The sequence below is a fragment of the Capra hircus genome, chromosome 11 (assembly GCF_001704415.2).
Source record: "Capra hircus breed San Clemente chromosome 11, ASM170441v1, whole genome shotgun sequence".
NCBI classification, from domain to species: Eukaryota; Metazoa; Chordata; class Mammalia; order Artiodactyla; family Bovidae; genus Capra; species Capra hircus.
Window position 1 is genome coordinate 9,803,560 of NC_030818.1, and position 6,173 is coordinate 9,809,732.

A 6,173-nucleotide genomic window follows, 5' to 3' on the forward strand; every position below is an offset into this window, starting at 1 on the left:
TGTAAGACAACCATTTGTTGTCTGAGGAGTCAGCCTGGTTGTGAATTTTCTCTAGCTAAACCTCAGCAGAGAAAATGAATAGTAGTGTGCTTTCAGAATTGGGAAATGGCCTGATAGGTACATAAGGAAAGCAAGTGGGGGGTTGTTGATGAGAATAAAGCTGAAACAATTGGCAGTTGGTCCCAGGCTGGAAAGGGGAGGGAGGTAAACCCAGGAGGATCTGATACCCAGAGTGTCCCAACTCAGGCAAACTGTGGGTAACTCTGTGAGGATCTCAAAGGGGTGAAACATAGGGCACCAGGGAAGACAAGTCGAGGACAGAGAAAACTAAGGCAACTGACACTCCCATGCCCAGTCTGGCTCAGTAACCCACGCAGGCTCATCTCTTCCCACAAGCAAGGCAGCAGAAATCCTACACAATCCCCTGTGGCCATGCCACATCCTCCTCATCAAAGACTCCTGGATATCCGGGCTAGTGAAACCTTAGCTTCCCAAGAACAACTCAGGCCCTCCAGCTGAATCTCTCCAGTTTCACCTTTTATTATGACAGAGGGTATCTCACAGTATCAGAAGCATGGCTGAAGAATTAAGGCTCAAGAAAACAAGCCCAGAAAAGCCTGGACCTCAAGGACTATAACCAGGAGCTCAAAATCATTTGGACCCTTATCTCTTTAGATTCCTTCTCTCCTTTGCTCTGGAAGTTATCTTCATTTTCTCTCATTAGAGGAACTTAAGAGCTTAGACTCTGGAACCAGCTACCTGATATTCTTATCATAACACTGCTCATCCACTTCCCAGCTGAATGACACTAAGGAAGCTACTTACCCTCTCTGTGCCTCAGTTTCCTTGTGGAGATAACAATAGTGTCTGCCTCATAGAGTTGCTTGAGGAGTAAATTATTTCATATTCTTAGAGTACTTGGAAGAGCCCCTGACCCCCCCAGGTTCTTTCTCATCCAAGAAAAGAGTCTGGACACCAAGGATTTAATCAGATATTTGTCCTTGAGGGTGATGGTAATAAACTGGGATCCCATTCAAGCCGATGGTAGGATCCACAGTTATCCAATCTTGTGGGTGGGGTGGAGGCACAGCAGGAGCTGCGGTGCTACTCAGGGCCCGGCAGGAGACATATCATTTTGTTAGGAGCAGTGCAATATATTCCTCACCCTGGTAACTATTCTCAAATCCCGACTCTACCATTGCACCCCTTGATCATCAGTACCTGATGATACCTTCTATGTCAAGAAGAAACTGGATATCTTGCCCTTAACTCTCTTCCCCAACATTCCAATTCATCTGCTTTGAAACCCACCCACACTGTCTTTTTTCCGTCTTTGTGAATGAGGTGCCCATTCCAATCCATAAAGGATCCCTCCTCATGTCCTTCATTATCCCCCCCCAGTCTTCCTCGGGACCATCGTTCCATCAACCATCTTCTATCTCCCCACCCACCACTTCTCTTCCGTCTCTCCCTCTGTCTCAGCCCTTTCTCACAGAACTGACACAAGCTCAGGTCTCTCCCACTCTAAAGATGTATAGATCTCCCCAGGCTTCCCCTTCCTTAGGGCTCTACTTTCCCTTCCAGCCTAGCATCTCAAAAATTCATCTCCACGCACTTGACTCTACTTCCTTGCCTCCCGTTCTCAATTCTTCTAGCTCTCACTTCTCCTAAGAAACTGACATCTCCCTCAAGTGCCAAAAGGCTGGGCCTCTGCTACATTAGGCGTCACTGCTACCCCTACTTTAAATTCTCTCCTCCCTGGGTTTCTAACACTCTCCCTGGTCATTCTCCTGCCTCTCCAACCGCTCCTTCTCCGTGTTCTTTGTGTGTTCTTCTCTCCTTCTCCACCCAGCCTTGAACAATCCATTCTTTCCTTACCTCACGGCCCCCCAGGGTGACCTAATCTATGCTCAAAGTTTCAATCATGCCCTACACAAGCTAATGATTCTCCAATTTATATCTGTTAGCTTAGTTCTTTCTCTTGAATATCAGATTATCCCATCCAACTGCCTCCACAACATCTTCACTTGGGGCGCCTCTGAAGCATTGCAAATCTAGCATGTGGATTTAGGGAACAGTCCCTAAAACTGTATCATATGGAAGATAATTGAAGATACTAAAGGTGTCTAATCCACAGAGGTGATTCAGATAGATTACAATGGTAAACTGGGGCATAGTGGTCAACTGGTAATGGAACTGAAGCTTTTCTGTATCGACTCCAAGGGGTCAGATTCAAACTAGTGATTTGAAAATTGGAGAATTTAGATTTCAGCCAAACCTAAAAAAGACCCTTTGGAAGTCAATGACTCAAATGTGGACTTTACTACCATACAAGATTGTGAGACCTTGGTTACTGAGAACATTTAAACACCAAGATTTAAATTCCTTCTAACTCCAGGAGTCAATAACTTTCTGAGAAAGTGAAACTGAGCTTATGAAGACTTGAGCAAACGCAGTAAAAACCTGATAATATTGACACTGGCGCCAGTTAGGCATTGACTTGCTGGCTGGAATCACCTGAAATGGAAATAATAGGAACAATTTAGGATAGCTGAAAGGACAAAATAATCTGGATAAACTCTCAAGGAGGGAAGGACTGATAGTCAAAGAAAACTCACCGTGGCATGATTTTGTGCTTAGTTATATTTTTATGGAACCGCTCAGCTGACAGAGTTTTTGTATTACCCACATTGCAGAGGACTCTGGGGGTTGGTGATGGAAAGGGAGGCCTGGCATGCTGCAGTTCAGGGGGTTGCAAAGAGTCGGACACGGCTGAGTGACTGAACTGAACTGATATCACAAAGGGATCCTTGAGTTAAAGTTGTGCTTCAACAAACCCAACCACGTATTGCTTGAAGCAAAAGCCTCTAAATCTGGGCAGAACCCGGTGGCTTGACAACCAGGCTGGAAAGGACTTTTGCCCGAGTCTACAGACACCTCTGCCTTCTGAGTAGAGGACAGAAGACTGGAATTACGGTCTGAAAAAGACTGGTTCCCGCCTACAGTCAGTGCTGTGTATCTTCCTGTGACAAGATGCTCCAGCTCGAGACATCCCCTCCCTGCCCATCCCGACCATCCCATTCCAGAACATGTGTTGCACTTGTGTCTGCTGCTTCCTGAGCTTCTCTGACCTCTGCCTCCCTTCTGCGTCTTCAAACCCTTTTTACTATGAATATATTTCACTGACTCCCGTCTGGCTTGTTCATACCTGAATTTTCTGTCTCTCACTGTTGCCTGCAGATTGATAATTTGATGGAACTCTTTCCCATAGTACTATCCATAGGCCCTGTATTTTAGAGGGTCCTGCTCTGACGAGAACCCTATGGGCCCAAACGGGTGTGCTCACCTGGAGTCTTAACTTCCCTCTAGACCATCTTCCAAGTACCTGAGATGTTGGGATTCCATATCCATGCAGCCCTAAGCCTGCTTCCAGGGTCTGGACAGGCCCTTTCCTTGGGTCTGGACGGTGGATCTTACTGCCTGTGTGTGAAATTCTAGGCCTAAGGAGGTGGCTGAGGCCAGTGCACGGGGCTCCTGGAGAAACAGGGATGGGGCCATGGCTAGGTTTGGAAAGGGAGAGCTGGAGGCTGGCATCTTCCTTTTGTACTCTTGTCCCGAGCCCTGCAAATTCTAGAAGTACCAGGTATGAAGGTGGAGAAGGCCCAGTGCCTGGTCCATAGAAACATTGATGCAAGCAAACCTGGCTGCCATAGAGCACTTGAATTAAAGAGTCTACTCTTTTAAGCCTGGAGCCTAGAGCCATCCTTCAGTGCTACTCTCTGCTCCCTCTGCATGACCTGCATCTCCTCAGCAGGAGGCAGCCCCAGCTCAAAAGGCCCCCATCTCAAACTGAAACCCCCAGTCTTACATCTGAGCCCCTACCCTAAGAGAGGAGCAGGCAATCAGAGAGTGCTGTCTCACTCTTTTGTGCTTCGGTTTCTTCATCTGTCAAGTGGAAATTATAATTACTCCTCACATCCCACGAGATCACTTTAAGAATTGCCTACCTGATTACCCAATACCCAAGGTTATTCCAAGCAAGAGCCTCTCAAAGAGAAGTGCAGGAAAGAGCTAATTTTTGCAAGAAACACTGACACTTGTGGGACTATGTATTACGTGTTAGCTGTGCCAAGTTTTTAAGTCTAAGCTGGTTCCCCACGTTATCCAACATGCCTCGGGATGATATCAATGGTATTTACTCAAAAGATGAAATAAAATCGCACATTAGTTCAAGCAGAATATAACTTGGGAAGACAGATCACTGGCAAAGATCAACTCTGTGGGGGAAGAAAGCATGTTTCTACTCTGCTAAATGGAATGCAAAGCAGGTACAGTTCCTATGGAAGGCAGTCTGACAGTTTATCAAAACTATACTTGCAGTTGTCCTTTGACCTCATAAATCCACTTCTGGGAATTTATTCTAGAGACACACCTACACTCCTACAAGATGACATGTGTACAGGGATATTTACGGCAGCACAGGTTGCAAAAGCAAAAGACTGGAAATAACCCAAGGTCCGTAAAAAGGAACTAGTTAAATACACTATCGTTCATTCTTACAGTGAAATAGCTTAGACAAGAAAGCTTTATCTGCATTGATATGCAAAGATCTCCTTGATACATTGTGTTAGAAAGAGTAAGAAATAAGAATCTTAATATTTTTAGATTTGCTTGTATTTCCACAAAGAGACACCAGAAGGATGCATAAGAAATTAATAAAAGTGGTGGGAGAGAATCTTTGCAATGTACATCTTTTCATAATGTTTTTGTTAATGTTTTGTTTCTAAATCATGTGAACATTTTAACTGTGCAAAATAGAAATGAATACAAGACCAAAAAAATCCCCTCTAGAATGCATTCCAGAAGGACAAAGAGTACTGGACTGAGCAACCAAAGATCAAATTTGATCCTGGCTGGACCTCTGGGCACTCTGAATTTCCTTGGCTGAAACACAAGCGGGGCTGGCCCTGTCTGCTCTCTGTCCTCCCAGCCTCACACTTCTATAAATAAAATCCTTTCCTGGATCATGCCCTGTGTTTTATGATCGCTACCTCCTGTGCCCTTTTGCTTCTTCAGACAATTTCAAGATACCTGAGTGTGTTTAGCACCGTTTTCCAGAGAATTCCAGATCTAACAAGTCATATTCCTCATTCTTGGATTAATTCGTCAATTGTCCATGCCCCTATGCTCCTCTCTCAAGCTTTATTCAAAGGCTTTTAAATTTTCACTTTAACCTGGATTAATCCTTCTGTGTGTGTTAGTCGCTCATGTGTGTCCAGCTCTTTGCAACACCATGGACTATAGCCCACCAGACTCCTCTGTCCATGGGATTCTCCAGGCAAGAATACTGGAGTAGCCATTCCCTTCTCCAGGGGATCCTCCCAACCCAGGGATAGAACCCAGCTCTCTCGCATTGCAGGCAGATTCTTAACTGTCTGAACCACCAGGGAAGCCCTTTCTAGGAAGCAGTTTTGTCATGTAAAAGATGAATCATAAAAATTTAATATAGCATCCTGTTTCTCAGGTAATTGCCCTCTACATAACAAAGTCCAGTTCTGTTCTGTTCATTCATTTGGAATTGCTTCTCTCAAGGGTTGTGGGAATGAGGGAGCAGGAGCTGAACAAGGGAGTGCAGTGTATCTGGAAGCTTTGGGAGCTGCAGGCGGGACAGAGGACTATGCTAGGGAGATGCCCTGCAGGAGAGTCAGGAAGAGGGCCTAGCTCTGGGTGGGGTCTGCGCCCGCTACAGAGGCGGTGGCTCCGCTGTCCCATCTAGCCGACTGTCTAATGCTGGTGTAGACAAATAACCCACTGAGATGCCCAAAGACCCCAACACCACAATTTCCTTTTTTTTCTTTAAAAATAATTTTTGACCATGTACACTCTGCTATATGTAAAATGGATAACCAACAAGGTCTTACTGTGTAACACAGGGAATTCTACTCGATGTTCTGTGGCAGCCTGGACGGGAGGGAAGTTTGGGGGAGAATAGATACATGTACACGTATGGCTGAGTCCCTTTGCTGTCCACCTGAAACTATCACAATATTGTGAGTTGGCTATATTCCTATACGAAATAAAAAGTTTAAAGAAATCATTCTTGAGCAGAAACTAAATTTTAAATAAAAAAATCCTGATTATCTTTATCCAAGTACAACTCTACTGATTTTTCC